Source organism: Meriones unguiculatus, chromosome 4 (genome assembly GCF_030254825.1).
Source record: "Meriones unguiculatus strain TT.TT164.6M chromosome 4, Bangor_MerUng_6.1, whole genome shotgun sequence".
Classification (NCBI taxonomy): domain Eukaryota; kingdom Metazoa; phylum Chordata; class Mammalia; order Rodentia; family Muridae; genus Meriones; species Meriones unguiculatus.
The window spans coordinates 36,779,935-36,804,686 of NC_083352.1; the positions used below are offsets into that span (position 1 = coordinate 36,779,935).

The 24,752-nt window shown below is 40.8% G+C and overlaps 1 protein-coding gene across 1 annotated transcript in view; it reads left to right on the forward strand.

The window, feature by feature from the left end:
- Nucleotides 1–1,051: 1,051 nt before the first annotated feature.
- The window catches only part of Sorbs2 (sorbin and SH3 domain containing 2), a 313,230-nt gene continuing 289,529 nt past the window's right edge, over nt 1,052–24,752 (forward strand). Inside the window, exon 1 of the mRNA XM_060381680.1 lies at nt 1,052–1,193. The gene's annotated coding sequence lies outside the window, so the exon portion shown is untranslated. The remainder of the gene's footprint in view (nt 1,194–24,752) is intronic.

Here is a 24,752-nt window from a genome sequence, read left to right on the forward strand (position 1 = left end):
ACTCAGTACTCTGTGAATCCTCTGACCACCTGCCTACCTGTTTCCTACTTTTCTAAATTTGGTTACTAAATTTTGTCCTTTTGTACAAACATTTTCAAAATAATAACTTTGTGATCATTTTTGTGGGGTTTTGAGAGGGGGGAAACTTTAAATGTGTCTGGTCAATTCACTATCTTCACTCTAAAGCCTTTTTTATATGATGATGATGTATACATGTATGTACACACACACACACACACACACACATATAAATGGTCTTTTTCAATTCCTGAAGTTCTTGACCAATTCAAACCAACTTAAACCAATTAAAAACATGTAAAACTGATATAGGTATATTTTTTGGTTCTTTTCTCAGTTTTAGTACTTTCAGAAAGTAAAGCTTTTTTTCTGCTATATTCTATCTAGACACTTTGACAAATGGTTTAGTTCTTCGGTTGTCAATTTTTATGTTTTTTTTTTGTATCAGTACTATGTAAAATAAATCATAAATATTGTAAAAACCCTTTGAGTCAATGATTCATAACACGTTATTGAGATGGTTTCTGTAGAGTTCCCCAACTGCCTTTCCTGGCATTTCTTTTTAAATAACCTTCTTAGTATTTTCTGTCATCCCTATCTGTTTGGATTTAAGGTTGATTATCCAGACAAGCTGTGCTGCAAAGGGCCACCTGATCACTCCAGTGTGTGTTAGACTCGCGGCTTGCTCGGGAGGAAACACAAAGCCCCTCCTGTTAAATTATATCTACGTCTCACAGGTAGGTAGATTACCTGGAACACTGGAAAATTAAGCATAGACTCAGTCATAGGGAATCACGTCACTGGTTCTTTAAACCAGCTCAATTTAACCTGGCAGATTCCCTAATGGGCAATTCTCTGACTATATCCCTAGGGAAAATATATTGAGCGTAGCCAAAGGTTAAGGCAGTGGAGTGCAGTGAGATTAGGAGGCAGCCAATCAGATGAAGAGGGTCTAAAGAACCAACGCCTGCAGGCGAGCAGCACCATACCAGCTGCTTAGTCTCCTTTAGTTGCGCATGAACATCGCATATATGTTGCCAAGGCGTCTCACGTTGGCTCTAGCCACGGAGCAGCCCCGTGCCTAAGAAGAGAGGGATAGATAGATGCCCGAGCAACTCATTCTGCACAGCTGCCACCAAGACAACGCTCCTGTGCTGGAATGTTCTCACTGGAAGGTATCGGTTCTTTTACATTGAGCCCCTATGGTTTTACAGAAAGAGGCAGAAAGGCTGGTGCCGGGGACGCTTTCTGCTTTCTAGCAATGCTTTGTTCCTTCTCCGGCTAACGCCTGCTTTAAAATGGTTAACCCCTGGTGGAGCCGCTGCCAGACACAATAAAGGGACACTTTCCACTGCCTAAGTGGGCTGTGCACCGACCCTTTATTAGGACAGCCTCTTTGTTAATGATGCTATTGTTCTCAAGGTAAGCTGCTTAATAACGCCGCTTTCAATCATCACATTCTGCTCCATTCATAACTAAGAATAAGGATGGGGCTATGTGACTTCAAGGTTGTTGCAATTTCTCTAATTATCTACCAGCCGTAGAGACAAAAAGCTCCAAATTGCTGATCAAACGTAGAAAAAAGAATTTATCTCGTAATTGGATTCCTCTGTGCTTCGGATGCTAGGTTTATTTAAAAACAACGACAACAACAAGACACTTTTCAATTCTGCTTAATAATTGAGATGTCTTAATTATCATCTATTACTGAAAGCTGGTGTAATCATCTAAAAGTCATCAGCGTACGAGGGGCCCTTGTTTGAGTTGCGAAGGTAATTGGAAGGCTAATTCGATATGCTCCAAAGTAACAAAAGAGCCGGGAGAAACATATGAGTTAGATGAGGCGTGGGATTGCTTTCATTTCTAAGTGTGTTCTCTCTTTTGTCTCTTGTCCCATCAGTTATGTTAGCACAAATGGTTAACACGGGGAGTTCCCTGGTGTCCCCCGTTTTCAAACTCACACCGTTGTTTATGCTCTACCTTACACGGTACTTAATTTGTGCCTAAGATGTGAAAGTGTGGATCATAGGGAAGGTTTCGCTGGCTAAGCTGTGTGTCCTCTTCCATGGGACATTTGAAGCCATGTACCGGGGTTTGTGCATGGCGGTCTGAGAGAGGTAGAGAGAAACCGTCTTTGCAGAGAATGGACACAGGTGCCTGGAGTGCTACGCTGTTTCTCACAGCTGTCTCTATAAAGCCGACACACGGAAAATGAAATCTTCATTGAAAAGTGCCAGGGCTGACCTTTCTAGTGGAAGCAATACAGATGCTATGTAGAGTTAATTTTTAAAGATTTTTTTTTAGATGTTAAAGCAATAATAGAGTTTCTAAATTTCCAACCCCAGTGGTATTTTGTTAGTTTTTATTCATTTTTTTTGTCTGTGGTACTAAGTATATTTAACGCTGTAAAACTATCAATTATGTTATTATGACAGACTTTAGCAGTCTGGGTCTCTATTCAAATGTGAACAATTCTACTGATCGAGTGTGACAATCAAGCCAAAACAGTACTTAGAGCTAATATTTTTTTTAAAAAAATCAATGCTTAATAGTCATAAACCACACAATATAACTAATAATAATACTGTAAAATTTAAAATTAAATTATATTTAAATTTGTTTAAAATTTGAAACATTCCAAAATCAGCCACGAAGTAAAATAAGATCACTTTTTCTTCTGTAGGAAAATCGTATCTCTTACTACTTTTAAGAGAAATCGCTTTTGAGAAAGTAAACTAAACAATCAGCTGGATGGCCTAGGGAGTCCAGTCCAGCAACAACTCTGAGGAATGGCAGTGGAGCTATAGGACCTGGTGTCTGGTAGCGATCCCATAAATAGGGCCTCCGGTACTTGCCTACGAGTAAAGTTGTACTTGAGATGGTTTAAGTCTGTTTTTGCTAATGGAAAAATGGACAAGAAACGCAGGAAAGCAATCCTAGGGAGATAAAGTAAGTGTTGATGAAGCATTTCAGGGTAGCAGGAGACTGTATAAAAGCCAAGGACAAGATATCTTCCAAAAGGCCCTAGCTGTATGAAACAGAGGCGTGTCCTTGACACTAGAAAGTCCCACTTCCTGTGTAAACTGGGGAGGAGGAGGTGGAATCGGTCCTACTTGACTGGCTTATGAGGAATATAAGAAACCCACATATTAATACATAGTTCTTGTAAATCAAATAAGGGCATTACTCTGAGAGCGTGACGGCAGCTTGACTTTCATTCATTGACGCTAACAAATTCTTCCTTGGAGAACCCTCATGCTTCCCCTTCTGTGTTAGAGGGGAAGAAATGGTCTTCCCCGGGGGAGAGTCCCCCAATTAGCTACCCAAGGCCAAGCAGTTGGCAGTGTGATCATCTACACGCAGGTAGCATTACGTGAACTGAGCAGGTTGTATTTACATATTTAGGAGTCTAAGTATCTGTATATTTGTATAGAAAAGGAGGCCATGAGTTTGGGAGAGGTTGGGGCAGAGGGATGCATGGGAGGGCTTAGAGGGATGGAAGAGATGATCTAATTATATTACAACTTCAAAAATTAAAAAAATATTAATTTGGAAATTCATCTCTCAGGAGAGGAGACTTTTGAAAGGCCTGCAGTGTCTCTTTATCTGTCCTCACTCCTCACTCTCATCCATTCTCTTGCATCGCTCACATTATTCCAAATTTCTACCTCCTGAGAACATTACTTTCATTATAATGCCCCTGAATCCTATTTAAATGCAAATTGCCTCAGAAAGAAGGCAATAAGCTGTGTTTGGTAAGGACCTGGGGGCAGGTGCCTATTAAACAATGCTGAGTAGATGGCAGAGTTTTAAGACGGGATAGTGGAAATACCAGGCCAAAGGGTACCCCTGAAGGGAAAAGCTAACTGACGAGAGTGGAAAGTGTGGAAAACACTTCTCATGGTGCTGAGAAAACAATAAATAACTACAGAGGGATTTTTAAACAATAAAGTTTTAAAACTCATAACGTATTGTTGGGTTGTGGCTCCAAATGAATATCAAAATCCCAGGTAGGCAGCAATGTTGGTGAGAACCATGACACACATTTTGTTGTTGTTGTTGTTTTGTTTTTCCCTCTTGGTCACATGTAAGGGAGGGTGTTTTGCCATAAGCAGTCACTTTCATGGTGTTTGTAGTAGAAATTGACTCCTGGCATACAGGGAATAACACAAGGAAAAGGAACTTAAGTTTAAAAGACAAGGTACAATTTTTATTTTGTTGTTATACTAACTTTCGTCAAAGGGAATATAAGGGAATGCTGTGAAGAATGGCATCCGTGGAAATTATCTCTGGTCCTGTGCAAGCTAGACTCCAAATACAACAGAGAGCAATATGGCCACGCAGCGAGGATGCACTTCAAACTTGGGTATCTCTCCAACTCTCCATTTTCAAGTTTACTCCTGTATGCCTCTTTGATCATATCCAACTTCAAACTAATTCTGCTTACTCCCTCATCTGCGGGAGTGATCTGATTTAGAGAGGTTCACATTCTAATTGGCTAGTGCAATCTCTAACCCCACTGCAATTCAAAGGCCTTTGAGTGAAGGAACACCATGAAAATCTGTTAGCTTTGTGTCTTCTAGCAGTTATGACAGTCTGTCTGCCTCATTTTTATAATTTTTATTTCCTTACCAGATTGGAGTTCTTCCAAGGAAAAGATAGCACATGCTTTCAATACCACTGCGACTTAGGATATATTACATTTTATTTCAGGCATTAACACTATTCAGTATGTGAACTGCTACATTCACACGGAACTACAACTTACCAAATTTACATGAAGGATAAAGTGACCTGACAATGTTGTATGAGCCAGACACAATGCTATATGCCCATTATTTTAGTTCTTAGAAAGAGTCAAGAGAATCACACATTCAAAGCTATCTTGGCTTACATATAGAAACTCAGTCTGTAACAAAATTTAAATCTGAAAGTTAGGAAAAAAAGTTATTTTGGTTGAACAGCACTCAGAAACCTCAGGCCACTCTATCCTGACATCCTTATGGTTTCACTAGTGATAGAGAATGGAGTTGATCCCCAAGCAAATCTGATTAATGCACACCTATAAACTAACAGGTCACTCCCATTTGTGTAGGGGCCCTTTCCAGAATGTGCATTGGTGGAAAGGATTGCTAAGACCAGGTCAAAGGCATACCAGGAATGTCTGCCACCTCCTGAAAGGTGGAGGCTAGATTCTAACAGTGGTGTAGCAGAACAGACTATAGCACTATCTGAGTAGTAAGTTGGACCTCTGGAATCAGAAGGAGGGCCTCTGGCATGAACCTCGGTGACCAACCCTGAGCAACACCAGAGACCTATAAAGGTATTTCCAGGCTCTCTATGAGTAGCCCCTTCCCATCTCTTACAAGCACTTGAACTATCTACTCAAATCTCTGTATAGACAGCCAAGTACAATGTTCCCCCCTCTGACGTGTCCAAAGAGGTGACATGATGCACATACCCGTGAACAACCAGCAGCAGCCAGTTATAAAATCCCTTTCGGGCAGGTAATGGAAAACAGTGAAGCTCTTCTGTTGGACTGCTACCAAAGTTTGCCTCGCTTTGTTTAGGATGATGTCAGCAAAAGATCACTTGAGGGGAGAATCTGGGTTTGTGACCTGTGAGTCAGTCAGTCTAAGATTCCTTCCCTCCTCCCTGCTTTAAATGCTATCAGTGGTGCTCTTCTCCCAGCAGACACAAAGGAAACATCTCAATGGGTTCATCTGGTGGAGGCTCAGCTTCTTGCAGACAATCTTGGGCTCTGTTCCGCTTACATTCGATTCACAGAGACACTCACGTTCCCTTTACCCTGCTCTGTAGAGCAGAGATACTTACTGTGACACAGCTCATGGGACAGTGTCTCAACTGTCTCTCAAAAGCCTAGTCAACCTATTCTTTGGGAAAAAATAAATCATGTTGAGAAAAGAGACCTTCAACAAGTAAAAGTATATATTAAAAAGTAAAAGTATTGGGACTAGGAGATTGACCAGTTTGTAAAGACAGATGTGAACACCTGAGCTCCATCACCACACACACACACACACACACACACACACACACACACACAAGCTTGTCACAGTAGAAGATGCTTGTTGAGACCTCAGAAGTAGAAACAGGAGGATCCCTGGATCTCACTGGCCAATCAGCCTTGTTGAATTTAAAACCATAGGCCAATGACAGACGTTGTTTCAAAAAACAAGGTGGGCAGTTCCTGAAGAATGGCACCTAAGGTTTCTCTCTGCCCTCCATGTATACACACAAAGACACATGCACATATATACACGCACATGCACACTCATGCATGCACACACATAGTAGAGATTTGAATTTATTCTGGCTCCACATTTGCATTTTTCAAAAACTCATTACTGCCCCCTGGGGGGAGATTTTATTTCTTTGGCACTCTGTAGGGCATACTCAGGCACTGGGGAAATATTTGAATGGACTCAGAAGTCTCTTCAAAGTAACTTACAACAAAATTGCCTTACAATCTTCATCCTCTACTGAAACAGACTTCTGTCAATTACTATGGCCTCTCCTTTCACCTCCTTTGACAAAAGCATGAACTGTCCTAGGCCTTAATTTCATTTCATTCATCAGCACTGAGCCTACTTCCCAACTCTATCAAAACAGACTCTAAAAGCCCCATTCTCAAAATACTCCTGACAGATCCAATTATCCTTTATAGAAAAACATCTTCATCCTTCCTCTTCCTTCTCCATTCGTCACAGGGGATGTCAGACCATGGATCACCCAGGTTCACGAGAGAGAAAAAAAAATGTCAATGAACATTTTGAGAATGATGAATGCCAATTAAATTTCCAAATAAGTCTCAAATCCAGTGTTTTCTTTGAAGTTCCTATTGTCTTTGTTTAGGCCTCTGCATCTCTTGTCAGATAACTAACAGAATTTCTTTTGAAACAGGGTCTTTCTGTCTAGCCCTGTCTAGACTTAAATTTACTGTTGTATTCCAGGATGGTCGTGAACTCAAAGCAAGCTCAGCTTCTCAGTATTAGGAATACAGACATCCACTACCATACCTGGCAGTGTTATTCTCCATAACTGATAAGAACCTGTGCCACAAGTGATAATACATGTGATAAACATGTGCCAGGTAGCGATGTCACGTCACCTAATTAAATAGTGAAAATCATATGTATGTATCACAATCGACCGCCCATCTTCCCAACTACATCTGGAACTATAGAGAAATGTGGCTATAATAAATGGAATGCTTAATGAAGAACAAGTGAGCGAGTTAATGAAAAAGACAGAAAGGGCAGACTAATGCATATTAATAATATTACTTTGTTTATCCATACAGAAAATAATTGAAGGAGGGAATAAAGCCCATGAACTGTTGAGGAAATATCTTATAAGCAAGAGAAACAGAGGAATTGTAGGAAGACCTTAAACACTATAATGCTGTAATGGAGACTAGACAAATTCAGACAAATATTGCCGGTCTGATGAGAAACATAAAACAATTGAAAAGCTACATGAGGGAATTCACATAGGGAGAGTCTAGAATGCATTGAGCATAGGTTTCATTACCCCAAGAATTATCTGAGGCAATTTAGATAGAAAAGAGCCAGTCACTGAAGGAGCATGCAAGGGGCTGCACCTCATCCTCTGTGTAAATAGTTTGGCCTCCAGTTTAGAATGTTCCTGAGTGTGAGAATGAGTGGCTATCTGATTCCTGTGCCTTCTCTTTGGCTCTTTTTCTTCTGTTGGTTTGTCTTGCCCTACTTTGACAGAGTAGTTTTTGTTTTATCTTATTATATTTTATTTGTTATATTAAAAAAAAACTGAATTGATGAATGAATGAATGAAGAATGAATGAATGAATGAAAACCTAGCCACTAGGGTAAAGGTTAACAACTTAACCATCACTTATATCTGCTGGGAGAGGGAAAATCAGTTTTCTTCAATAGATTGGCACTCGTTATGACCCCAGGACAGGTCTCATGTTCAGTTGGACTCCATATGATTTTCGTGTGCTAGTATTTGGTCCCAGTTTGGTAGTTTTTTTTTTTTCTTTTTGAATGTGTTTTGAATTTTGTTTTTGTGTTTATGGGGTTTTTGTTGTTGTATTGGATTTTTTTTTTGGAGAAAAATGTAAATTTGGGTGTGTAGATGGGGGCTCTGGAGGACTTGAGGGAGAGGAATAACATGATCAAAATATATTTGTATTTGAAAATTGTTCTAAATAATGAAAAACACAATGATGGTGATGATGTTAAAAAGAAGAGAAAATAATCAGTCATTCAAATTAACAATATATCTTTAGCTAGAACTCGCTTTGTGCTGGGCCACACATTCTAAGCATATTACATAAATGACTTAATTAGGCTTTTTTTTGAGACAGGGTTACTCTGTGTAGCCTTGGCTGTCCTGGACTTACTTTGTAGATCAGGCTGGCCTCAAACTCACAGAGATCTGCCTGCCTCTGCCTCCCAAGTGCTGGGACTACAGGCCTGCACCATCACTCCATGCTAATTACACTTTTAAGAACTCAAAATAGGGGGATTTGTAAATCCCGTTTTGTAGATGAGTGAACAGAATGGGCCTGTTTCAGATCATATAGTTGGAGCCTGGAAGAGTTAGCTGACAATGTTTATGCCTTTTGTCACTCTCTGTGGTATGCCTTTCTAGCCTGAGCAAGAAGACATTGAATGTGTTACTTTAGTAAAGTCTGATGTCACCCTCAGAGTTTCAACTAAGAGAAAATTAAGAAATTTAGAAACAAAGAAAATTACAAAACTAGAATAAACAAAGCCATTCCAGGTGAAGTGAATTAAGAACTACTTCCTCACCTGTGGCCAGGGTTCCAAGGTGCTCCATTAGTACAGCAGGGAACTACTGTGCTCATTGAAATCTAACCACATGCTCAGGTTGCTGTGTTCAGGGTGAGGAGAGGGGAAAAAGACAGAAGAATTCAAGAAAATTGAAAAAGCAAAAGCTATGAATGTCAAGGCCATGACCCTTTACCCTTTGTCTTTATCCTTACCCTGAGTTTGTGGCATTCAAACATCAGGATGACAAGTTACAAGCTATCAGTCTGCCCAATGCTCAGGAAGAAGTTTATGACTTTTAAACATTCAAACCAGTTATTTTAAAAAAGGCTTTTAATGGAAATAGAATTATCTGACCTTGGGCAGAATGCAGGGAATCATATGAAAGCGGGAGTTACTACGATCTGGAGAGGACAGGAGCTCCACAAGGACCAAATATATCAGGGCACAGGGGTCTTTTATGAGACTTTCTCCAACCAAGGACCATGTATGGATATAACCTAGAACCCCTGCTCGGATGTAGCCCATGGTAGATCAATATCCAAGTGGGTTTCCCTAGTAAGGGGAACAGGGACTATTTCTGACATGAACTCAATGGCTGACTCTTGGACCTTCCCTCCCCCCCCCTTCCCAGGGAGGAGCAGTCTTGCTAAGCCACAGAGGAGGACTTTGCAGACAGTCCTGAAGAAACCTGATAAGCTAGGTTCAGATGGAAGGGGAAGAGGACTTCCACTATCAGTGGACTTGGAAAGGGGCAAGGAGGAGATGAGGGAGGGAGGGGGGGATTGGAAGGGAATGAGGGAGGGGGGCTACAGTTGGGATACAAAGTAAATAAGCTGTGATTAATATAAAAAAATAAAAATTATTAAATAAAAAAAGACATATTTACTCATGTGAACAACTTCACTAAAAACTGCCTAGGTCACCATTTCTGTCTTTCTTTCTGGATTATCAATATGCAAGCTGGCTATTAGGTCTCTATACCCTTGTTCTATGTTCCAAATATTCTGAACTACTTGAGCTGCCAAACATTTCCTATCACAAGCTTCCCTGAATTCTGTTGCTTCTAGTTGGGACATAGCATCTCTATCCCTACATCAGGCCACTCACTTTTGTCCCTTAACACTTGCTGCAATTAGGATTTATACAACTGTTCTGTTACCACAATGTTTACACTGAGGTTTATTAATTCCTTTTTAAACCTACTAGATGGATGTTATTTCTTGAGGCCTGAGCAGACATTGTTTACATACTTAGAAGAATGCACCCTAAGTGGGGCTGCTCATGGCCTCACATCTGAAGGCCCCGTTCCATAATGCCAGACTTCTCTGGGGCCGTGTCTGGCTCTGGCTTAAGGAGAACTACAGAGATCCTTCCGTGATGAAGAACATATCTCTCCTTTTCAATCATCAGTTACTCTAAAGGGGAGTAACTTGTCGTTTTATGGAATATCACGTTCTAAATAACTACAAAGCTTGTCCACATTGTGAGCTTAAAGAATCCAAAGAGCGTCTCCGGATACACCCGCTCTGGAGGTGTTGAAGTGGTGGTCTGTGAGTGACACAGTTTTCCTAGAAACACCCCAAAAGCCACTCTAAGCCTGAGAGGCAAGGAGAGCGAGAGATACGGAATGTTGATGCCCGAGAGATATCTAGTCCCTGCCATACCCTGGAAGATTCTTCCGGGGACCTCTGAATCATCAGTCAGGCTCTAAACAACCGTTGGAACACAAGTGGATATTGTTTGGATAAAAACAGTGAAAAGCGACATCTAGGTTCCAAGATGTAGAGGACAAGATCTAGAAACTCCAGTGCATATAGCAGAAGATGGAGAAGAAAGTCGTCTGCTAGGACCCAGGCCCAGTAGAACCAGGTTCTCACGAGGCAGAAGACACCCAAGCTACATACATGGATTCTACATGGGTAACTGCTTAAACATAGTGGTGATCACTCTTACCAGGTGTGGAAGTAAACCACTTACATTATAGAAAATGCAAGTGATGACACATAGATTGGCTCAGTAACCTGTCTCTTGCCCTGATTATTAAACGTACAATTTTCTGATCACCATCTGGGGAGTACAAAACTCTGCATTAGTTGCTGTTGTATTACTGTGACCCAAATACTTAGATTATAAATACCAAACATGGCACCAGAGAAGTCTGGCTTTATGGAGTGGAGCCTTCAGATGTAAGGCCTTAAAAATATGAGGTGGGGAGATTTACTTTGGCAGTGGATTGGAGTCTATCAGGCTGTCATCAGCATGGGGGCAGGAGCATTTAACAATGGACTGGAACACAGACAGTGAGGCTAGAAGTAGGGCCTGGATTAAAATCTTCAAGCTCCACTCCTAATAACATACTTCCACCAGATAGGCAGTGGTTTCAGAGCTCCCCAAAACAGTGCTTCCTGCTGAGAGGACAAGTATTCAAATCAGGAGCCTGGGAGGGACATTTCCTATTAAAACCACCTTCTCCCCCAACTCCTCCCAGCCCCGGTTACATTTCTAGAAACACAGTGAACAGTGAACTCTGACATTCTCCAGTAATTCTCTCGCGATATGAGCCAATCTGCATCACAATGGAAGAGTCAAGATGAAAACGAACATAATCTTTTCACCTATCTATATTACAAATGCAAGAACCACAGAAGTAGTGTTTCTGGGATAAAGGAAGGGCTGGAAGTAGCGGCTAATGCCTGTAATCCTAGCATTCTGGAGACACAGGTAAGAAGAGTGTCCCAAACTAAAACTAAGCCTGGGATACAGAATGAGACACGAACCCTTATTGGAGGAAGTGTGTCACAGGGGGTGGGCTTCTGAGGTTTCAAAAACAGTCTCTCTCTCTTTCTCTGCTTGTGGTTCAAGATGTAGCTCTTAGCTACTTCTCCAGCGGCAAGCCTGCCTGCTCCTTTGCTCTCTGCCATCATAATCGACTGATCCTTAGAACCGTAAGCAAGCCTCCAGCTAGAAGCATTCTGTTACAGAAGTTGACGTGGCTGTGCTGTCTCTTCACAGCAATGGAACAGTGGCTAAGACATGGCCCTTCCAGGGAATCTGGGTTGATTCACAGTACATACATGGAAGCTCACAACTCTCTAGTTGTAACTCTCTCTAGCTCTGTAACTCTAGTTACAGAGGATCTGACACCCTTTTCTTGCCTCTATGTGTACTATATGCCCAAAGCACACATACATACGTGCAAGCAAGATACCCATCCAATCCACATAACATAAAAGTTAAAAAAAAAAGAAAACATGAAATGCAGTGATGATGTAAGTGGAAGTTCTCTATTCTTTAAGGAAGACATAAAAAGCTTGCTTGAGTAAGGTATGGAGGAATTTCTTTCCAAGGAACTTTTATAATGCCAGTGGAAAATTCCCTTTTTTCAGTAGCATTATAATTAACATCATATTAAAGTTCTCAAGATAAAATTAAATTTTCTTAGCTTCTTTAGGTGTATAGATTTTAGTATGTTTAGCCTATCTTATAGGTTTAGTATCCACTTATAAGTGAGTGTATACCACATGCGTCTTTCTGCTTCTGGTATACCTCACTCAGGATGATCTTTTCTAGATTCTACCTTTGCCTGCAAATTTCATGATTTCTTTGTTTTTAATTGTTGAGTAGTATTCCATTGTGTAAAAGTACCACAATTTCTGTATCCATTCCTTAGTTGAAGGACATCTGGGTTGTTTCCAGGTTCTGGCAAATAGGATGGACATTGGAAGAGGGAGAAAACAGGAAACAGGCCAGGAGCCTACCACAGAGGGCCTCTGAAAGACTCTACCCAGCAGTATATCAAAGCAGATGTTGAGACTCACAGCCAAACTTTGGGCAGAGTGCAGGGAATCCTATGAAAGAAGGGGGAGATAGTAAGACCTGGAAAGGACAGGAGCTCCACAAGGATAGCAACAGAACCAAAATATCTGGGCACAGTGGTCTTTTCTGAGACTGTTTCTCCAAACAAGGAGATATATATGGATATATCCTAGAACCCCTGCTCAAATGTAGCCCATGGCAGTTCAGCTTCCAAGTGGGTTTCCCTAGTAAGGGGAACAGGGGCTGTCTCTGATATGAACTCAGTGGCAGACTCTTTGACCATTGCCTCCTGAGGGAGTATCATCATTGCCAGGCCACAGATGAGCCAATCCTGATGAGACCTGATAGACTAGGGTCAGAGGGAAGGGGAGGAGGACCTCCCCTATCAGTGGACTTGGAGAGGGGCATGGAAGAAGATAAGGGAGGAAAGGTGGGATTGGGAGGGAATGAGGATGGGGGCTATAGCTGGGATACAAAGTGAATAAACTGTAATTAATATATATGTAAAGATTGCCCACAGGCCAATCTTGTGAGGGCATGTTCCTCAAAAAAGAAAGAAAGAAAAAGAAAAGAAAAGAAAATTTCACTATTGTACTGTTCAGCTTATCTGATTCTTATTTTTCTCTGTATAAAACATATAATCAGAAAATTTTGACCTTCTAAAGTTGTCTCTTCTAGAACTACACTGTGGATCTATGGACCTAAAATATATTATGTAAGATTTGAGGCACAGGTGGAACAGTGGTGCCTTATAGTTGTCCCAGTATTGATGGAAGCATTAAGAGAGAAAAATCAGACAAGGGAAAGAGTGTGGGATAAGTTAGTGAGACAGAAAATGGAATGTCTCAGCGTTAGAAAGGATGTCATTCATCGTGAAGTGGGTTTTATTTAAGAAAATCTTTGTGAAGCAAGGCTGGGAAGGGATTTGGAATTGTCCATTATTCAAGATTTTTGATAGCTTACATGTCTGGACAGAGAGGACAGAAGAGGAATAAAGAAGACTAACAAATCTACTCTCTTCATAGAGATTATACAGTAGAGGGAGGTGGCATATAATATATATAGGAAAATATAATTTTGTGACCCTATAATATAAGTGTGAAAGGAGCCAGACAGTCTGGATTCAAATCACAGCCCTCACACATGACCCAGAGAAAGATGCTTCAGCCTTTCATGCTCTAGTATTACCAGTGCAACACAGAAAATAGGATCTTCCTCTTATGGCTGTTGATATGTGAAGGCTAATGAGAGTAAACCATGTAAAAATTTTAAATAGTGTGTGATGCAGATAACTCTGAAATAGATGTTAATCTTTGCTGTGCTGGTCAGTGAAGAAATGCTAACGAAGCAGCCATGCATGGCTTTCTGCTCCATTCAAATTGGCATTTGTGGTGTCCGGATAAATCTTCCCTGGGAGGGGCTGCTCTGTGCACCGTAAAATGTTTATCAGTGTCTTTGTCCTCCACTCACCAGTGCTAGACTCACTTCCTGGTGATGATAACCTCAGATGACTCGAACCAAGTGCAAAGATCCCTGGGAGGCAAAAACCTCTCCTGGCTGAATTAGAGAGTAAACAGCTGCAGCATTTCAGAGAGTTATGCAGAAAACCCCTTTGAGTAGAAAACGGGAGAGAACCCGGAGTGCTGACCAGGAAGCATTTGTGCACAGCCACAGGGAGTGGCGGGTGTGTTAGCAGAGGGAACAGCAAGGGTAAAGACCCCCAGAGCCGCAACAGAGCGGGGTCCCCAGCATTGGAACAGAGTGAAGATAATGTTGAAGAAGGACCCTGAATTAGAGAGCATGAAGACCAGAAATGTAAGGAGGGGAAGCCCCGCTTTGTCTACAGGTTCTTTTACACTAGAATGCCTGGCATTCATGAAGCCCAGTTCCCAAACTGGGTGTACAGAGCTGTAATCTCCTCAGTCAGATGGGAGAAGCAGGAGGATTTTTAAGCTAAAGGATATTCTTGGCTACATTGTTTGAGACTAGCCTGGGTTACACGAGACCCCGTCCAAAACAAACATACATCACGGTAATAAATTTGGGTTTTATTGGTTCTGTGCTGAAAAACACTATTATAATGTTTTAAGTGAGAGAATAATATATTTGTTTTTGGAGTTTATTGTGACTGTAAAGCATGGAAGTAAAAGAAATGCAATCAGAGAAGCCATTGAGGACGCAAAGGCACAGCCCAGTGAAGGATGAGGGGCTTGGGTAGAGGTGGTAATGCCATGGCTGTGAATGCGGAAAGGTGTAATGAGATTCTAATGTGCTGTGCTAAAAAGAACCTGTAGACTAGATTGCACGTGAGGAGAAACAAGGTGCTGCTGGGAGAGGAGCATGCCTGTAGGAGGAATTTCAAAGGCTGAAAACACTGTGGAGGCAAAAAATCAACATTTGTGTGTAGGTGCAGGTTTGAGTCTCTTCTAGTCATTCAAGAAGCCAGTTGGCCGTTGACCACACCATTTTAGAGATGAGATGAGAATTTGAGACAGGAGATGTGTATTCGGAGTCATTGTCTTTATACAGCGTTTACACCATGGTATCATTTGTGATCACCAACAGAGGAAATAAAGTGAAAGGACAAGGACCAAGGCTGAGGCCTTCCCACTTTCTGTCTCCAGGCAGAGACTGTGAAAACTGACAGTGACACGCAGTAGAACTCAGAGAGTCTGTGATAGCCTAGAAAAAAAAAATGTAGATGCTTCAAAAAGAAACATACGGTCATTCAGGCCAAAAGTCATCAAAAGGCCAAGGAAGGTCAGGGCTTTTTAGTATATATTTGGATTAAATGAGAGAGATTGTATTTGTTGGCTGTGGTTAAAGAATAGTTTCATTGGAATGATGGAGATGAAGGCCTCACAGGAGTGTATGTGTAGAGAAGGGAGGTAAGAATTGAAAACGAAAATATAAGCACTTCTTTAGAGGAACAGTGAGAGGGTGATGTAGGCCAAGAAAGTCAGTCATCACCTTTGTCAGTGTAGGGAAGCACAGGTCTTTTCAGTGAGAGCATGGTACAAGAGCCTGTAGTTCTTTCAGTGGATGAACCGAGTGAAAAGGAAGAAACTGATCATGCTAGAGATATGTACATAACTGTGTGGGAAGCTGACTGAGTAGTAGAATGACCAGACTACAAAGCATACAGTAGGTCAGTTTACTTTGTAGAGAGATCGCTAGATGAATAAAATGATAGAAAAATGTAGGTCAAGAGTGTATATTTAGTAAAGAAAATAAAGTAAAAAATTTCCATAATATTTCTATTTTCTCAGAAAGCAAAATGTAAAACAAAACCAGTTGATTCATTGCATATGGTCAGAGAGCAGAAATTGAAGGATTAAAGATTTTAAAAAGTGTCAGGAGGAAGGTGAACATGAATGTTTATTAAGGAGCCGAAGAAATAGTTCAGTAGTTAAGAGCACTGGCAGTTCTTTCAGAAGACCCAGGTTCAATTCACAGCCCCTACAGGATCACTCATAATCATTCATTCCCATCCTAAGGAACTTAATTCCCCCTTCTGGCTTCCATAGCACTAGTTAAACACAGTGATGCACAATGATGCACAGACATAGATGCAGGCAAAACAACCATATGCATAAAAAGAAATAATTTTACAAAGAACGCTTATCAGGAAATCTGTTAGTATCTCTAAACAACTTGAAAACTACTTGTAATACATAACCATTTACTTAACTGAGCTCCTTCAGAAACTCTTCGTGCTTTTAGGTCATATTTACACCTTGAAGCAAACACAGAGAGCCAGGCTAGTAGATAAAATGACAAGGAAGGAGCAGGGAAGCAAGGGAAAAATAGAAGACATGGCTGCACCAGAGTTATGGAATTCATGTAGCTGGTTAGAAAGGTAGTTCCTGAAAGAGCTATGCTGATAGGCAGTGTTGGTACACTGGAATTCTTAGGGAAGTTCGACGCAGTTGGAGTGAAAGAGCGAGAAAACCTTGCCTAAGGTAAGAGACAACTATCAGAGTGGATACTTACAGGGATTATAGAAATGGCCAAGGATGTGGTATTAATGTCAAGAGACTAGGATGAGAAGTTTGAGTTAAGCATATGGCTCGGAGTTCATGCACTGAACTTGAGCACTGAGGCAGGGTATGGATGAGGGGAGCTGGCAGAGAGAGGAACACACACACAAAGATAGACAAACTGACAGGCAAAGACAGGTGACAGAGGCAGACTGACAGATACAGAGAATGCGTGTGTGAGAGAGAGAATGAGAGAGAGAGAATCCAAATGGCAGATTCCCTCAGGTTTTGATGACAACCTGAGCTATAAAGTATTAACTGTTCATCTACAAAGTGGGAAGTCATCGGGAGTACCTGAATAGTGGCAGGGCAGTGCGCACGCTCTTTAGAAAAATGAAACTGAGAACTGAGGAAGAGACGGGCAAAGTCAGAAAGCATGGCTAACCTTTCAGTTTCCCTGCACATGAAGGAGCCAACACCCACATCAACACTACCAAGACAGTGCTGCCTGACTCTTTCACTCTTTCATGAGTATATCACTGTCATCACCTCTTCTCTCTGCATTTCCCTATATTTTTGTTTCTTATTGAAGGGAAGTGGTGGCCTGTGTTTCACGGTTTGGTTGGGCATCGCCAGTAGAGCTATTCACAGATGAATAGTCCTCCTCAAGTCATCTCATGTTTTGAGTCAGGACAGACCTAGACATGCATTTTAACATTATTCTCTTAATTCTTGTCCTCAAGAGACGGGAAACTCTCCATTCCTGAACCTGATCACTAAAGTTTGAGGTCATGGTCTTCTGATTTCATTGTTTTGGTCTTGGGGTTAAATAGGATATCACAGTAGTAAAATCATGTAGCTGAGGAACCTACCCTCATCATGTCAGCCATGATACTGAGAGGTAGAGAGAGGCTAAATGTTATGGCACCTAATAGTGTGTTCCTAGTTGCCAACTTCTTTTAACAAGACCCTACCTCTGAAATTTTGTACTAGCTACCCATAATATAATCAAATTAAGAATCTATCAATAGGTTAACCATTGATTAGATCACATCTCCATGTTTCAATTATGCCTCAATGACTAGATCTATCAGCTGAGGCTCAAGCTTTCAACCCCTGAATCCTGAGAGGGCCACTTCATCGCCACCTTATAACAGGGAACACTTCCAAACAATAACTATTCATGTTTACTGTTCATGTTCTCCAATGATGATTCGCTCTCATTTCCAGTTATATCTTTATTTGGCCTTTAGAATGTATGGAAAGCAAAATACATCATGACCACGTGTCAAACAGCTTATTTCACTAGTGTTTTAATTGGATATTTTTAACTGGATATTTCTCAATGATGATGGTGAAGGTGGGAAAAGACCTCATAATCTCCCCTAGTTAAAGATCATCCACCTAAGGAGTTAGCTTGGGTACTCACGATGCTACACAGTAATGAAGTGGTGCCATGTTCTGTTGGATCTTATCCCGTTCATCTGATGCCCTGGCGTCATCACTGAAGTTGGAATAATGCTGATACAAAATGGGCACAATTCACATACTTGATATTATTTTGAGCACATTGAAACCCACATTTCATCTAACATAGCAGGGCAGAATAAACTGGTACAGAATTCAAGGAATTTGCTTTAAGTCATTATATTTCATGCATTGTATTGTAGTTCTGCATTATAAACAAGTGGTATTTAAACGGAACAAAATGTTGAAAATCCTGTGTTTGCAGCATAAACTCTGGCCTTAATGGTAGAACATAAGCATGTGGAATAATAGCTATGTTGGATTGAATCCTTGTGGCTTTATGACACAAACGCCTCTTCGTTATTTAATTTGGCTTGGGTTTTATTCAACCACCCACTGGACAACTGATACATTCCTCATTAGTCCTGGTTATTAGTCTATTTTGACATCTATAATTATTGGATTTGACATAGAGAGACAGAAGCTATTTGATACATAATAGGCACTGCCAAGTACAAATAACACAAAAGTTGCTTGGTTCTGTAAAAAACTGTCTGGAAATGTCACGATCAAGGACCATGTTGTTAGAGGATTCTAGAGTGGTAGGGAGGGCCACACAAATGGTCTTCAGGGAAAGGGGACCACAATTTCAGTGTATGGCCTGAGTTGAATGTTCACAACTGTTTTGCTTTCTCTCTAAAATATTTTTGTCTATGTGAAACCTCACATGACTTTCAGAAAAACAGTAAATCTTCTAAGTTAAGGCAAATTGGACCTCTTTATTCTAGAAGAGTATCTTTGGTTAGCTCTACCAATAGGAGTCCCTGAGTGCCTGTTTCCTAGTGTTTCTGTCCATTAGGGCTTACAAAGGTTTACCAGGAGGACTAATACTCGAGACTGATTTTCATATAGATTCTCAAGCAAACAGTTCTGAGTTGCCATAGTAGCTAGAAACATATATATATATATATATATATATATATTAAATATATACATATTAACGAAAGAGGTCATGAGCGAAAATACACAAAAGCTGAAATCAAAGACAGCTCAGTCACTGGCTGGAGGAGGAGACTGCAGTGAACCCGGGAAGGGTTTGAGGATCTATCTGCCCTAAAGATCATTTTTAGTTGTTGTTGTTGTTGTATTTTGTTTTTGTTTTTTTGGTTTTTGTTTTGTTTTGTTTTGTTTTTGCATAGAGAAAATGCTTTGAAGAAAAGACTTTTTATTTAGAAACAAAACAAAACAAACAAACCAAAATCACCTTGAATCTCTGGGAAGCATGTGGTCTACCAGGCCTGAGACAGTGAGAGCTAAGAGCCAGTTTAAGGTTAGCTTGCATGGCTAAGCTTTATTATCGTCTCAGTAAAGATCCTAATTTTGTATGACCTGTTTCCACCAAAGCATCACCTCAATGGTTAACTTGTATCCAATACCCTCAAATGCGTACTTTGAAATTCTAACCTTTAGCATCTCAGGATGTGATCTTCTTTGGAAATAGGCTATTAGTTAAGATGAGGTCATAGTGAAGTAGGGTGGACTCTTAGGCCAGGGAGAGGGATGTCCTTATAAACAAAGGGAATTTTGACCCAAACAAACACGGGAAGACCACCTTGTGAAGACAAAAGCAGAGAATAGAGTGTCGTCTCTCCAAGTCAAAGAAGGCCAAGCATGTGAGATGAATCATTAGAAAGCAGGGAGAGGCCTGGAAGGATCTACCACCATAACCACAAAAGGAAACCAACCATCCCTAGCCTTGTCCCTAACCTTCTGGCTTCCAGATCCATGAGAGAATTTTCATTGTATAAGTCACTCATTTCCTGTCCTTTATTAAGAAAATACATATACATTCACACAAACTGATACACTCCCTCCTATCACTTAAACAGTGCCCTACTTCAAAAGGCCATGGTAAACACCGCAGTTGATAATTGTACGCTGATACTATTCAAATCCTGTAATGTTCATGCAGACATACAATCACTGGGTAGGTGGTGCTTTTATCAACACACGAAAACATAATTATCCCTCACTCTGCTCCGCCTTTGAAGCCATTGCTGGCACAAGCCATTCTCGTCTTCCTTCAGGAAACTGGTCATTAGGACACGCAGTGGTATCGAATCAACTTTGTCTCTGCAACTGCTCACCATATTCTCGACTGCCCGAGAGTCACACACTTTCTCCATGTTGCAATGATACAAAAAATACCTTTCAGCAGATGGATTCGTTTTTAGATGTAATTTGAACCGGAAGACTTCCATGAATTCTGTTTATTTTTCTCCGCAACTGTTAAACAATTGGCTATGGAGAATAGAAAACATCATCATTTGTTAATTGACAAAGGGATCTGGGTAGCAGTATTTCTAGTGAGAGAAAGCTAGAGAATTTTATTAGCTTTTTGGATAAAATAAGTGTCCTTCAGAGAAGAAATCGTGGCAGTACAGGATAACCAGGCATGGGGTTGGCCTCATCTACTTTGGGACTGGGCCTTCCTTGAGGTGTTGAAAGAGGGTGGCCTCAGAGGCGTGTCAGCAGTGACATCACATTCAGGCAGTTCAGTCCTCTCCACATTTTACAATGAAAAACTTGGTGCTTTCTGTAGAAGTAAGGCCACACCGTTGGCTTGGAGGTGCTGCTTTGAGATAGATCTATTTTTAGCTAACTCAGTGCATCTGGATTTCTACTTTTAGTTTTTCAACGGTAACAGTAGTCACTGGCCAAGGCATGCGGCACAGACTGCCACACAGGGAATAATGAGGATAGTAGAATCAGCCAATCCTACTTGTGGGCAATGGCAGGATGACACTGAAAACCATGTGTGGGTCATTAAAAGATAACGCCGCTTTCTGTACCTGCTGATATCTCAGATTTCTCTAGCTCCTCACCAGCTAACCCTCTTTTTGCTTCTTATCTGCTACTCTCCCTTAAGCTTTCCTTTGTTCCTCTTTCTCCCCTAAGTTTAGTTTTGCAGCTGCTTTTAAGCAATTTCCTATCCTTAGAATCTCAATCTCGAGGCCCCTTTCTCTTAATGATCGGTTTACTAAGGCATTAAGTGTTGGTTTGTTAACACTTCAAGGACATTTCAAAACCAGGGTATACTCTTGGGGGGGTGTCAATATTTTTCACCATTTTACTTTCTCTTAATTGTTATAAAGTTAGACTCTTGATCATTCATCTATACACCATCTCCTTTCCCTTTGTATTGACAGAGACCGTCTCTGACCTGACTCTCTCCAGGCATCACATGGGTCTCAGACCTGGGGTTCTGCCCTCCTGCATTTAATCAAGAATTCTAACAGTCAAGAGAGTAAAAAATCTTCCCCTGTTGGTATCTAATCATGCTTTCTACCTGACAAGTTCCTGGAGCCCCACCCTTCTAGCTCATTACTCTGGCATGCCTTCTGCAGCTCCTTTCTGCTTTAGTTGTATTTTCAAACAGTTCAGCAGACCTCTGTCTTGTCTTGATGTTTCCTCTTTCATTTTCTACCCACTGACCCTCAACCCTGCTCCTGATCTACAAAACTCTATTTGCGAATGTATTGGACTTATTTGCTTCCCTATGGCAAAGCCAAAGTTTTAGTTGTCCTCTGAATAAACTCAGTCTAGTTGTCATCAACAATTTTGGGAATAATTTTTGGCAGGAAAAGTTTACTCATAATAACCGACTGTCAGCTTTTCAGAATGAAACGTCCTTCTTAGCATTTAAAGTAGTGCTGAGAGAGGCAGAGACAGGCAGATCTCTAAGTTTGGGGCCAAGCATGGTCTACCGGGTGAGTCCCAGGACAGTCAGGACTACACAAAGAAACCCTGTCTCAAAAAACAAACCAAAACAAGTGTGTGTTTTCTTTTCTACTTTTTCCTCACTCCTTTGTTTCCCCTCATTCCTGTATTGAATAGGAATTAAAAATCCTCTTTACATGTTCTTTAACACAACCACAATGTCTTTAGTTACATACAGAATTGTTCACATAATTATACTATAGAAAGTGAAGATGTTTTTATCACTATAAAACCCTTCTGGGGACCTGGGGCATCAACCCGCATGCAATCAGACATGCTCTTCTCTGGGTCCAAAGCGGCTGACCCTGAGTGCAGTGCTTAGCTTCGCATCCTGAGCGTAACATTTTGGCTTTTTATGGTAGCCAACCATGCTTGGGGAGACTGTCCTGCTTCAATGGCTGTAAAGGCCTGAATGGTCATGGCTGCATTACGCTGTTGTGAGACTCTAATCTTGCATATATACCACAGGCAAACCAAGGTGACCAACACCAGAAGGCCTGCTAATGCTCCCATGCCCGCCCATTCCTTCAGATGATTCATGGCTGCAGCAATCCATGATGATAATCCTGTGGCTAGTCCTGCGTCCACTCTGGTAGAATTTACTGTGACAATGGCCACTCTCAGCTGCTCCATCATAGTATCGAATTCTCCAGTCCAATTACCTAAAACATAGCTAGACAATTGTTTAGACAGATTTGCAGCACAGGGAAAATCCTCATGTTGTATGCTAGTGACTCAAAGTCCAGCATACTTTCATTGACATCCAAGTTGAGCGATTTGCCATAGGGTATCAATTTGCTCCTGTACAAGGTCAATCCTCTGATTGAACACCATCAAACCTCCTTTTAGTTGAGCATTAATTCCTTTTTGTACATCTAAGGCATGAGCTACATTGGCTAAAAGGTTATTCAGGGTCTGATCAGTCTGCCCAGTATGACTCATGGCTAATGCCGTGGTGGTAGCTCCAACAGCCACCAATGAGATGGCAGTAACAATGGCAGCTGTAATTCCAAGATCCCTTTTCTGTCTGAAGAGAGTCATAGTGTGAGGGCATCAACGGGCACAGGCACCCAGGGTCTGATGCTCTTTGGGTGGATGACACCTAAATGAACATCAGTACAAAGTCCCAATTTATTTCTAATATCAGAGATCAGACCTCTACTCTTGCCTGATGCGTCCAAAACAAAAAGGGGGAACTGTAGAGAGCTGCGGAATGCCGTGCCTGAAAGATGGAGCTGGTTTCTGCCTTCCACCTTCCTGATGGTGAGTGCTCTCTGTCACAAACAACTCCACATTTGGCTAAGGCTGAGGATCTGGCTTGCTTCCATGTATGTGGACCTATCTGCATTGCCCACGTGGCATGCTAAGGTTGGCTACCCAGAGGCTATTTAAAGTGGGCTGGCTTTCCCCAGGGTCCGATGATTGTTCAAGGTTCCTGAATAAACTGCATTGATAAATAAATAAATAAATAAATAAATAAATAAATAAATAAATCTATTCTTTGATTGAGAGACAAAAAAAATAAAATAAAACACTTCTGGGTAATTATTCACTTAGCCAGTATATCTCTAACTTCTCAAGTCATGGAGCTATCTATCCTATTACAAGATATAATATTATATGGAGCTTTCACAGCAACATGCATTTCATAACATTTGGGAGTTCCAAAATACATTAATAAATTAATTAATAAGGGATAAAATTCAAATAATTTACATGAATAAGTATTCATGTTTTTATCAGAAATATCTGCCTATTTTTAGAATTTATAAACTAAAAAATTTTAAATAGCTCTTGAAACCACGGCTGGTTACCATTCAGCAAACAGATCACATTTCATGAATCAGGTGATTCAGAAACAAGGAGAAACACTGTAATAGAATTCAAAATATTTGAAAAATCCCAGTGTAAAAGTAGTGTTAGAGAGGTGCTAATTTTTAAACAGTAATATGATATAAACTACAACTGCAGGTTCTTTCCTTTGGGGGCTGCCTGGAAGACAGTTAAAACACCCCCTAAGACAAGTACAAAATAATATTTCATAAGGCTTCAGTGTAATGTGTATGCTCTTATAGAAAAACAATGAGGGCTAGGCAGATGGCTCAGTGGTTAAGAACACTGGCTGCTCTTCTAGGTGGACCTGAGTTCAATTCCCAGCAACCACATGGTGGCTCACAACACTGGGATCTGGTGCCCTCTTCTGGCATGCAGGTATATAGAGTACTCACATACATAAAATTAAATAAACAAATCTGAAGGAAGGAAGGAAGGAAGGAAGGAAGGAAGGAAGGAAGGAAGGAAGGAAGGAAGAGAAAGAAAGAATGAACAATGTACTACCAGTAGGAAGTGTTTATTCTGCACCCTGTGTGGCAGGGAAAAGCAGTAAGTACTCTGCATACATAACCTGATTCCTCACAACCATTTCACAAGGCCAGCTCTTTTATGACATGAAATTTGAAAGACAAAACAAACCTCCTTTATTATACTTCTTTAATGCTTAAAAATTTTAAAAGCGTATTTAACCATTTGCGCTTGTGTGCACATACATTCATGTGTGCTTTTGCTTGCGTGTTTGCTTTTAAAATTTTCTTCAGCATCTTCAAACAGGGTTGACGAATGGTAGAATATATTGAGAAAATGTCTGATTGCACTTGACTTCAAACTCAATTATAGGAGGCACAAAATGATGAATTAAAGGTTTTTTTTTCTTTTTTCCATCATGTGAGATTGATTCCTTGAAGTACCATAGATTTAAACTAACTGAATGAGACTAGTTAGAATGAATCTATGCCAGGAAACCTTGATCTCCTTAGCTCACAAACATTCGCCTCTGAGCGTGTTAGGATTTAGACTTAGAAGTTCCCCCACAGGAACACACACCCATATCACTGAA